The 12411-nt window shown below is 40.1% G+C and overlaps 1 non-coding gene across 1 annotated transcript; it reads right to left on the reverse strand.

Annotated features, from left to right (window-relative positions):
* Nucleotides 1-971: 971 nt before the first annotated feature.
* On the reverse strand, nucleotides 972-1079 carry LOC112762862 (small nucleolar RNA R71). The gene has a single exon (XR_003182776.1). It is a non-coding gene; the product is annotated as a small nucleolar RNA R71 (small nucleolar RNA).
* Between the last annotated feature and the right edge of the window lie 11332 nt (nucleotides 1080-12411).

The following is a 12411-nucleotide window of genomic DNA, read 5'->3' on the forward strand; positions in this document are numbered from 1 at the left end:
AAAATCAAATCTTTTTAAATTGTTTTTCCAAATCATATCTTCTCAATCATATCTTTTTAAAACTATATCTTTTCAATCATATCTTCTTAATCACATCTTTTTCAAAATAAGTTTTCAATCATATCTTTTTGATTTCTAATTTCAAAATCTTTTTCAAAAACCACTTTATCTCTTTCCCAATTATATTTTTTGAAAATCATTCTTCAATTTTTCAAAATGTTTTTAAAATCCTTTTAAATTTATTTTCAAAAATCTCTTTCCCTCTTCTCACATCCCTCTATTTATGGACTAACATGTACAATTCGAACTCTATCTTTCTAAGTTCGAATTCTTCTACCTCTTCCTTCTATTTTTATATTCCTCTGTCACCTCAAGGAATCTCTAAACTGTGACATAGAGGATTCCATATTTTCTTGTTCTCTTCTCTTTCATATGAGCAGGAGCAAAGACAAAAGCATTCTTGTTGAGGCTGACCCTGAACCTGAAAGGACCTTGAAGCGAAAGCTAAGAGAAGCTAACGCACAACTCTCTGTAGAGGACCTAGCAGAATTCTTCAGAGAAGAAGACATGGCAGCCGAAAACAACAACAATGCCAACAATGCAAGGAAGGTGCTGGGTGATTTTACTGCACCTACTCCCGACTTCTATGGGAGAAGCATCTCTATCCCTGCCATTGGAGCAAACAACTTTGAGCTTAAGCCTCAATTAGTTTCTCTATGCAACAGAATTGCAAGTTTCATGGACTTCCATTGGAAGATCCTCATCAGTTTTTAGCTGAATTCTTGCAAATCTGTGACACTGTCAAGACCAATGGGGTTGACCCTGAGGTCTACAGACTTACGCTATTCCCTTTTGCTGTAAGAGACAGAACTAGGATATGGTTGGACTCACAACCTAAAGAAAGCCTGAACTCTTGGGAAAATCTAGTCAATGCCTTCTTGGCAAAGTTCTTTCCACCTCAAAAATTGAGTAAGCTTAGAGTGGAAGTCCAAGCCTTCAGACAGAAGGAAGGTGAATCCCTCTATAAAGCTTGGGAAAGATACAAACAATTGATCAGAAAATGTCCTTCTAACATGCTTTCTGAATAGAGCATCATAGGTATCTTCTATGATGGTCTGTCTGAACTGTCCAAGATGTCATTGGATAGCTCTGCTGGAGGATCTCTTCATCTGAAGAAGATGCCTGCAGAAGCTCAAGAACTGATTGAAATGGTTGCAAATAACCAATTCATGTACACTTCTGAAAGGAACCCTGGGAACAATGGGACGAATCAGAAGAAAAGAGTTCTTGAGATTGATACTATGAATGCCATATTGGCTCAGAACAAAATATTGACTCAACAAGTCAATATAATTTCTCAAAGTCTGTTTGGAATGCAAGCTGCACCAGACAGTACTAAGGACGCTTCATCTGAAGAAGAAGCTTATGATCATGAGAACCCTTCAATGGAAGAGGTGAATTACATGGGAGAATCCTATGGAAACACCTATAATCCTTCATGGATATTGTCCTTCTTTTCTTGGTCACCATCCTCTTTTTAGTGCTCATGTTGATTGCTTTCACCACCTTAATTTCAGTACTTGGGTGTTGTATGATGGTCGGAGCATCCTCTTCATCAAGAGCTTCTTGAATTGGTGGTTCAATGAACTCACCCTTTATGCAACTCTCTGTTTCATTGGAGTGTGGGCTCCCTTGATTGACTTCCTCCCTTTCTTCTACATGATGTTGCATTGAGTCTTTTGGGAGTGAGTTTGCATGTTCCTTTGTCCCCACTAGTAACCTCTGTGGGTATGGAGCCTTAGGCTTATATATTCTCACAACCTCCTCTTCCTTCATATGAATCTCACTTGGTATGGTTTCCTCTTTTTCTTGTTCTTTTGATTCCTCCCTTGGGTTTGCCATGGTATCACTGAGAGAATTGTGGGTAGTGATTTGCTTTGATAGATATCCAACTTGTGCCTCAAGCTTCTTAATGGCAACCCACCGGTTCTGCATAATGGTTTTTACTTCCTCTTGGAAAGTCCTTGTGTCCTTAGATTCTTCCAAGAGCATTGCCAGTAGGTTCTCTATCCTTGATAGCTTATCTTCTAGGGGAGGGTGTGCAACTGGGGTGAAATTTGGAGGTTGAGGGTGGCTACTTTGTGAATGGAATTGGTTATTTTGTGGTTTTATGTTCTGAGAGTGGTATGACTTTTGTGGGTAATGATATGGGTCTTGTGGACTGTGAGAAGAATTTTGTGTGTAATGGCATGAATTGTGTGAGTGGTGAGATGAATTATATGGATGTGGGAAGGAATTTTGTGTTGAGGCATATCCAAGTGGTGAAGGGTTTTGATGCGAAAAGCTAGGAGGTGAGGTTGAATAATTAAAGGATGATGGCTCTTGATGAATGGGCTGTGAATAAGTGAAATTTCTTTGGTTTTGATCTTCCCAGGCACAGCTTGAGTAGTGATCAAAGTCATCAGAATATGGACTATTTTGTGACCCTGGGAAGCACCCCATTTCATGTTCTTGATACTCCCATCCACCATGAGCATAGCAAAGTGAATCATTCTGTGGTGGTGGAGAGTTTCCCCTGAAATTTGATTGACCAAAGGATGATCTATACTCCATTTTTCTACAAAATATTCTGTATCAACAACAATCACCAAGATAAAAGAGATTTGGAATTCCGCTTGTCACAGATGAGGAAATTCCCAGTGAGGCAATATCACAAACAGTTGGTTAGCAAAAGAAAATAAAGAAACAAAAGAAAGACAAAAATAAAAGAAAAGTGTCTAATCTAGTAAATCAATCAACCGTCAGTTTGTTAATCACAGTTAATCCCCGGCAACGGCGCCATAAACTTGATGCAGGTGGAAACTGTCTCTCAACAAATTTCCTTCGGCAAGTGTACCGAATTTGTCGTCAAGTAATAACTCACAAAAGAGTGAGGTCGAATCCCACAGAGATTAACGGATTAAGCAATCAATGGTTAATTGATTATCCTAGTTAGACGAATCATAATGGAGTGATAAGTAACAAGGAAATGTAAATGGCAGAAAATTAAAGAAAGCAATAGAGTGCAGAGAAGTAAAATGGCAAGAAAAGTAAATGTAAGAACTAAAAATAAAATCAACATTGGGATCAAGAGATATTGCAATCCTCCGGATCAAGTTGATTCTTATCTCTTCCTCAATCATTCATTGATCTCCTTGGCAATCTTAATTGATCGAATTACAATTTCTTGCAATTCAATCTCTCAAATCTTGATCAATAGCCAATTCCTTGGTCAATTGCTCATGAGAAGAGATGAAGTGTGGTCACTGATTATACCACATGCATTTCCCAAATCAGGTGTTGAGAGGATTATAGTCACATATCCATCCAAACCCAATTTGGTCCAGCATGAGAAAGCATTTCTAGCTTGATCTCTTCATTCCTCTTCCAAGGTTCAAAAGAGATCCAAGTTTGAATAGCTTCTTTTCCAAGATAACTACCCAATTGGATGAAGATCGAAAGCTTTCAAGCAAAATCAAGAGAAAAGATAGAAGAAGAAGAATAAGAACTACACTTAATCCATTGAATCACAATAGAGCTCTCTAACCCAATGTAAAGAGTTAGTTGGTCATTGCTCTACCAAAATAGAAAAAGAAAGAAAGTGCAGAAAAGTAAAGATGAAGATTAAAACTGAAAATAAAACTTCAAAATTCATAAAGGAAAAGTACAAGGAAAGAAAAGGAAAAGTGTGTGAGGGGAGGGAGTCCGAAGACCCCTCTTCAATCCCCTAATTCCCGAATCAGTCCCGTCCAGTCCTTTTTCAAAGTAAAAACTAAGGCCTTTATATAGGCTCTCCTAAATTACAAAGCAAATTACAATTAAATGAAATTCCTATTCTAGATGCTTCTTGTGGTCTTGATTGGTTGACAATTGTGGGCTTGCTTGCTTGGGCTTTGAAGTGGACTTGAGAGAGAAGTGAGTAAAGTTGAGGTTCAGGTGCCAATGTTAGTGCTACCGTTAGCCACACTAACGCTACAAGTGTGGCGTTAGTGCTGAAGTTAGTGTGGCTAACGTCACACTTGCTACCAGTTGGTATTTTTGGGGCTTAAAAGATTCCTCTGGTTCGTGCTTCAATTTCATGCCCACTATAGAGTATTATATATCGTTGGAAAGCTCTGAATGTCAGCTTTCTAACGCAACTAGAATCACCTCAATTGGACCTCTGTAGCTCAAGTTATGCTCCTTTGAAGTGGACATGGTCGCTGGCATCGTCGCTAGCGTTAATGAAAAAGTTGAGTGCCAATAATGCTAGCGACCAGGGCTTCATTATTGCCAGTTTCTGAAGCTCAAACTTAGTGTCCACCCCATACTATTATATATTGTTGGAAAGCTCTGGATGTCTACTTTCTAAATCTTTTCAAAGCGTATCATTTGGAGCCCTAAAACTCGAGTTACACTTCTTGGAAGGTGAAGAGGTCAGTTGGCCTTAATACAGGTTGATACCATGTTCATCACTGCACTTTCGGGGCAGATTTTCTCCCTCAAATTTAGTGTCAACCATGTAGTGCCATATATGCTTGAAAAGCTCTGGAATCCTACTTTCCAATGCCACTGGAATCACTTCATTTGAAGCTTTGTGGCTCAAGTTATGCGTGTTTGAAGAAGGCATGGTCAGGCTGCCAGGTGGGACTTTTGCCCACGTTAACTACCACGTTAACTAAGTTAACGTGGGAGTTAACGTGGCTCATTGTGGCTTGTGTGGCTCCTTCCAATGTTAGTGACAATGTTGAGTGTCACTAACGTTGGCCATCACCTTCTTTCATCCACGTTAGCTTCCACGTTGGCGCATTGGGGATTGTGGGTTGCTTACAAGGTTAGTGACAATGTTTGGTGTCACTAACGTTGTCGACAACCTTGTTTCTTCACGTTAGCTTCCACGTTAACTAGGTTAACGTGGGAGTTAACGTGGCTTCTTGTGACTTAGCCAACGTTAGTGATAAAGTTGAATGTCACTAACGTTGGCGTCCCCTTTTCTTCTTAACGTTAGAGGCCACGTTAACTAAGTTAACGTGGCAACTAACGTGGCCACTTATGAGCTTGGTCCAACGTTAGTGATAATGTTAAGTGTCACTAACGTTGACTCCATTTCCTTTCTTCAAAGTTAATGCCACTTCCTTCCTTCCACGTTAGTGTAACTAACGTAGTCACTAACGTGGCTCTTCTCTTCTTCTTTTGGCCTGAAGTCAATCAAAGTGCATCAAAGTCTTACTCTTAATCATGGGATCATGCATCATCCAATTTATCATATAATTCATGCATAATTCTCATGAAATCATTCAAAATTCACAATGTTTGTTTGAATCAAGGTGTAAGTGAATATTTACCCAAAACTAGCTTATTTCCTAAGGAAATGCATGAAACTACCTTAAAAACAGTAAAGAAAAGGTCAGTGAAACTGGCCAAAATGCCTTGGCATCACAACACCAAACTTAAAGCTTGCTTGTCCCTAAGCAAGTACTGGAACAAGAGAATGATGAATGGAATGCCAAGAGTAATGAGTCATTCTTGTGGAAGTCATGTCCCTGGTTTTATGGTGGTTTCATGCATAGCAACTTAGGTTCATTCCTTCACTGGCTTTCACACCTTTATCATGTCCTAGAATACTCACTTTGCTTGCATCTCATGAGACTTTTATTCATTGATCCCTTTTGTTGTGATTTCAGGGCTTATTTGTGTTCTTAGGCTAAGTGCTCTGTAAGGGGGCAACTCTTTAAAATAAGCTTTCAGCCAACACTCCCGAACTAGTTGGTTCAAGGTGCTAGGTGTTGAAACACCCCTACGGACTTACTTCCTCAAGTCTCTCCCCCATACATACACACCACAGGCATATGGTTTATTTATTTCCTTTTCTTGAGACCTTGGTGTCCAGCACCTCTTTGGGTTACTAAATGCTCTGTAGTGAGGGTTACTCTTGATAGTGGACTTTTAGCTGATAATCCCGAGTTAGTTAACCCAAGTTACCAAGTGATAAAGCACCCCTAAGAGCTTATTCATCTAAGTAGATCCCTCACACAGGAGCACCACAGACACATGTCTTAAGATTAAAAACCATTGGTGCCTAGCCTTATTGCTTATTCTTTTTCTTCGATTCTTCCACTTTCATTGTTCTTTCCCTTTCTCTTATTAGGATCTTGTTATTTAGCTAGTCTCATGGGGTATGTTCAAAGCATATGATTCAGGACAGATAGTTGTCTTCCCACTTTGTGGTTGAACCAACTTAGCTAGCTTATGACCACACCACAAACTCAGGAACTTACTCCATAGTATGAACTCCACTCTGGTCTTTTGTAAAACACTCATTCTCTTTTTCATTTGATTCAAAAGGACAAGCATACAATTAAGTAAAGCAAGGATGCACTGACATAAAGACTAGAAAACACAGCCTTAATCAATAAAAAGTTTAAAAGACAGAATTGACATGCTTATTTACAAGGAGCAAGCACACATACATACAAAGAACTTAGGAGACAATCATGCAGTTGAATGTACTGGAAATAAGTAAGAGGAAAAAGAAACTTTACCACCTTGTAGTTCATCTTTATTGTTGTTGCCCTTTTTCTCCTACTTTTCCTTCCCACACCAGACATAGAATGATTGCTTATACTCAAGCAACAATTAAAACAGTGGTGATGGGGTCCATGATGGATCATGAATGTCTTAGAATGAAGTGTGAGTATGCATGTGTTTCAGCAAGCAAGGTTAAGGATACAATAAAGACACAAGAGATACAAACAGAGACATTTTGATTGCATTAATAAGTGGTGTTGGCATGGTACTTGCATGAAAGTTAAGTGGCAACACCAAACTTAGTGTGCCACTATCAATTTAGAATGTTGCAAGTACCCAGTGAAGATTGAAAATCAAATCGTTGCATAGCAACACCAAACTTAGAATGCAATCATATGCCAAATTATTGAAAGTAAACTAAGCAAAGCAAGGAAATGTTACCTACGGTTGGGTTGCCTCCCAACAAGCGCTCTTTTAATGTCATTAGCTTGACATGTTGTTCATGAATTTCTTCCTCTTCTTCCAGTTTGTTAAGAGGAATGACCTCAGGAGGAAAGAGGAGCCAGTTACTGCCCCTTGTTTTGAGTGCCTTTCCCCAGCAAGCATTCTTTTGTTGTTAGCTTGTGTAAACTTGCTTGTTGGGGTAGGGGTGGGATGGCTTTTGGTTGACCTTTTCTTCTTCATGGATATTGTCCTTCTTTCCTTGGTCACCATCCTCTTTTTAGTGCTCATGTTGATTGCTTTCACCACCTTAATTTCAGTACTTGGGTGTTGTATGATGGTCGGAGCATCCTCTTCATCAAGAGCTTCTTGAATTGGTGGTTCAATGAACTCACCCTTTATGCAACTCTCTGTTTCATTGGAGTGTGGGCTCCCTTGATTGACTTCCTCCCTTTCTTCTACATGATGTTGCATTGAGTCTTTTGGGAGTGAGTTTGCATGTTTCTTTGTCCCCACTACTAACCTCTGTGGGTATGGAGCCTTAGGCTTATATATTCTCACAACCTCCTCTTCCTTCATATGAATCTCACTTGGTATGGTTTCCTCTTTTTCTTGTTCTTTTGATTCCTCCCTTGGGTTTGCCATGGTATCACTGAGAGAATTGTGGGTAGTGATTTGCTTTGATAGATATCCAACTTGTGCCTCAAGCTTCTTAATGGCAACCCACCGGTTCTGCATAATGGTTTTTACTTCCTCTTGGAAAGTCCTTGTGTCCTTAGATTCTTCCAAGAGCATTGCCAGTAGGTTCTCTATCCTTGATAGCTTATCTTCTAGGGGAGGGTGTGCAACTAGGGTGAAATTTGGAGGTTGAGGGTGGCTACTTTGTGAATGGAATTGGTTATTTTGTGGTTTTATGTTCTGAGAGTGGTATGACTTTTGTGGGTAATTGATGAGCGGATAATTTGTATACTTTTTGGCATTGTTTTTAGTATGTTTTTGTTATGATCTAGTTAGTTTTTAGTATATTTTTATTAGTTTTTAGTTAAAATTCACTTTTCTAGACTTTACTATGAGTTTGTGTGTTTTTCTGTGATTTCAGGTATTTTCTGGCTGAAATTGAGGGACCTGAGCAAAAATCTGATTCAGAGACCAAAAAGGACTGCAGATGCTGTTGGATTCTGACCTCCCTGCACTCGAAGTGGATTTTCTGGATCTACAGAAACCCAATTGGCGCGCTCTCAACGGCGTTGGAAAGTAGACATCCTGGGCTTTCCAGCAATATATGATAGTCCATACTTTGCCCAAGATTTGATGGCCCAAACCGGCGTTCAAAGTCACCTCAAGAAATCCCAGCGTTAAACGCTGGAACTGGCACCCAAATGGGAGTTAAACGCCCAAACTGGCACCAAAGCTGGCGTTTAACTCCAAGAAGAGTCTCTGCACGAAATTTGCTTCATTGCTCAGCCCAAGCACACACCAAGTGGGCCCGGAAGAGGATTTTTATGTCATTTACTCATTTCTGTACACCTTAGGTTACTAGTTCTTATAAGTAGGACCTTTTACTATTGTATTAGGAGACTTTGGTAGCTATCTTCATTTTTATGCTATCTTAGATCATTGGGAGGCTGGCCATTCGGCCATGCCTAGACCTTATGCTTATGTATTTTCAACGGTGGAGCTTCTACACACCATAGATTAAGGTGTGGAGCTCTGCTGTACCTCGAGTATTAATGCAATTACTATTGTTCTTCCATTCAATTCCGCTTGTTCTTTATCCAAGATATCACTTGTTCTTCAACTTGATGAATGTGATGACCCGTGACACTCATCATCATTCTCACCCATGAACAAGGTGACTGACAACCATTCTTGTTCTACAAGCGTTCAAGGCTCTAGTGAATATCTCTTGGATTCCTGATTGCACGATGCATGGTTGATCGCCTGACAACCGAGTGCTCGCCTGACAAACGAGCCAACCATTCCGTGGGATCAGAGTCTTCGTGGTATAGGTGAGAACTGATGGCAGCATTCAAGAGAATCCGGAAGGTCTAACCTTGTCTGTGGTATTCTGAGTAGGATTCAATGATTGAATGACTGTGACGTGCTTCAAACTCCTGAGGGCGGGGCGTTAGTGACAGACGCAAAAGAATCACTGGATTCTATTCCGGCCTGATTGAGAACCGACAGATGAATTCCGCTATGCTGTGACAGAGCATATGCAATCGCTTTCACTGAGAGGATGGGAGGTAGCCACTGACAACGGTGAAACCCTTGCTTAAGCTTGCCATGGAAAGGAGTAAGAAGGATTGGATGAAGACAGTAGGAAAGCAGAGAGACGGAAGGGAAGGCATCTTCATGCGCTTATCTGAGGTTCCTACCAATGAATTACATAAGTATCTCTATCTTTACCTTTGTGTTATTTTCGTTCATCACCATATACATTTGAGTTTGCCTGACTAAGATTTACAAGATGACCATAGCTTGCTTCATACTAACAATCTCCGTGGGATCGACCCTTACTCACGTAAGGTTTATTACTTGGACGACCCAGTGCACTTGCTGGTTAGTTGTGCGAAGTTGTGTAATGCCATGGTATTGAACTACCAAGTTTTTGGGGTTCATGACCGGGGATTATGAGAGTTGTGAAAAAGTAATGTTCACAATTTTGCGCACCAAGTTTTTGGCGCCGTTGCCGGGGATTGTTCAAGTTTTGAGCAAGCTTTTGGTAACATCAGTGCCAAGATCCGGCAGCAACATCAAGTTTTTGGTGTTATTGTCCGGGATTGTTCAGGCTGGACAACTGACGGTTCATCTTGTTGCTTAGATTAGGTATTTATTTTTTTTCGAAATTCTTAAAGATGAATTCTAGAGTTTCATGATGATTTGTTGAAATCTGGCTGGCTGAGAAGCCATGTCTAATTTCATTGGACCGAGGTTTCAACTTATCACCACAAGAGCTTGTTGATTTCTTATCAATCTTGCTTTTGGAGCAGTGATCTGCTAAGGCTTGGCTGGCCTCTGGCCATGTCTAGTGTTTTGGACCGAAGCTTTCTTTGAAAGCTTGGCTGGCTGTGAAGCCATGTCTAATTCCTGGACCGGAGTCTTAGACTAACATTGCACTGATTCCTGGAATTCTCATTAAGAATTTTGATATCTTTTTCCACTTAATTTTCGAAAAACACAAAAAAAATTTTACAAAATTATAAAATCCAAAAATATTTCTTGTTTGAGTCTAGTGTCTCATCATAAGTTTGGTGTCAATTGCATGCATTCATATGTCTTAGTGATCTTCAAGATGTTCTTGATGATTTACTTGCTCTGATCTTTGAAATTCTATTGACTTGATTGTTTTGTGTGTCTCATATGCATTTTCATTTTGTTAGTGTCAGTAGTATACAAACTGCTAAGTTTGGTGTCTTGCATGCATTGTTATTTGATTCTTGTTGCATTTTGGTTTGTCCTTATTATTAAAAATCCAAAAATATTTTTTATTTTGTGTCTTTTCAAGTCAATAATACAGAGAATTGAAGATTCAGAACATACAGCAGAGGAATTGCACAGAAAAAGCTGGGCGTTCAAAACGCCCAGTGAAGAAGGACAGACTGGCGTTTAAACGCCAGCCAGGGTACCTGGTTGGGCGTTTAACGCCCAAAAGGGTAGCATTTTGGGCGTTAAACGCCAGAATGGATACCATTCTGGGCGTTTAACGCCAGGATGGCTAGAAGGGAAGATTTTGTTTTCAAATCAAATTTTTTCTAAGTTTTCAAAATCTTTTCAAAATCAAATCTTTTTCAAATCAATTTTCCAATCAAATCTTTTTCAAAATTAACTTCTTTCCTTTTTCAAGGATACTTACTATCAATTAATGATTTGATTCAACATTTCAAGTATGTTACCTTTTCTGTTGAGAAGGGTTTAATATTTGAATCATATCTTTTCTTGTTAGTCAAGTTTTTAATTTTCAAATCAAATCTTTTAAAATGTTTTTCAAATCATATCTTCTCAATCACATTTTTTTAAATTAATCATATCTTCTTAACCACATCTTTTTCAAAATAGTTTTTGTTCCGAGGGTTACCTGAAACGTGTAGCTCGGCCGTCTGGCAAGACCCGAGGTGAGGGTTCTGTGACCCGAGCTTGATGCGCTGAGCGGCTGGTGGTTGTACCTGCAATGACACTCCGATGCTTAAGTTAGCATGGGTCCAAGCAGATATTGAGTAGAATTAGAGTATGAGTTATACCTGGGTGCTCCAGTGTATTTATAGTAGTTGGTCGTGATCTTCCCTGGATAAGATATTCTTATCTTATCTTATCTTTTGGGAGCTTTATCCCTATCTTTGTGGAACCGCCTTTCTTTAGGCCTTTTCGGCCTTTAGGTTTTGGGCTTCGTTCCTTCTGATGGGCCTTCTTTAGCTTATTTGTCCGAGGTCCGACCTCAGGCGTGGGCCTTGGGACGAGGTCGGACCTTCTATGAACTTCCGAGTTGGGGGAGCTCGGTCAGGGTATGAACAGTGCCCCTGCCCGAGTTCGTCCTTTGAGAGGTCGAGCTCGGGCATAGTTCAAAATTTCAAAAAATGGCCGTTTTCAGCATTTATTGCTTTTTACCGTTTCTCCTCGATTTCCGTTCGGGCTCTGTGAAGGCATTATTTATTTGCCCCTTTCCTCATTTTCTTCGTTTATTCTGTTCCCTTTCCATTTTCTGAGTTTTCGCCACCTCTCTTTCGAGCGCCGCTCCTTTTTTGTTCTTTTTCTCCGATTCTTTCTGTGCGTTTTTCCGGGGTTTCCTCTGCGCCGCCGTTTTCGTTCTCCTTGCATCGGAGCTCGTCGTCTTCTTCCTTTCTTCCAGGTTTGTTCTCGTCTTCATTTTCTTTGCGCACATATGCTTCTGTTTCTTTTTCTTCTATGCCTGGGTTTGCCCCGAAAAGAGGCGCCGCCATTGCTTTGGTTGTTTGTATGTGGGGGGGGGGGCTCTTTTCTCTTGGTATTTTGTTTTCGGGTTTCTGTTTTTTCTTCTAAAAGAACTTGGTTTTCTCGCCTTGCTGAATGGGTTTTTGCTGTCTGCCTTTATGTGATTTTTGCTTTGCTGTTGTATTCTTCTTTGTAGGCAAGATTTTTATGTCTCGAAAGGTTCTGCAAGCGATGTCGACCAAGATTCCGATTGGTCTTGGTTGGGTAGATCCTGTTCCTTTAAGAGTCCCTTCTGTGGTAGATTCTGAATATTTAGCTAGGTTTCGTAGGCAATGTAGCATATGTGAAGATAGAGAGTCTGAGAGGGATTATGAGTTAGTAGCCCCGGATTCCGAGGAGAGAGTGTGCTTCCCGCCTTTAGACAGTTCCGAGAAGCTTTTCTTTTACGCTTATGATTGCTTTTTTTCTAAGCTGAGTGTCCGACTTCCTTTTACCGACCTGGAGTCCGAGGTGTTG

This window comes from Arachis hypogaea, chromosome 2, assembly GCF_003086295.3.
Source record: "Arachis hypogaea cultivar Tifrunner chromosome 2, arahy.Tifrunner.gnm2.J5K5, whole genome shotgun sequence".
NCBI lineage: Eukaryota > Viridiplantae > Streptophyta > Magnoliopsida > Fabales > Fabaceae > Arachis > Arachis hypogaea.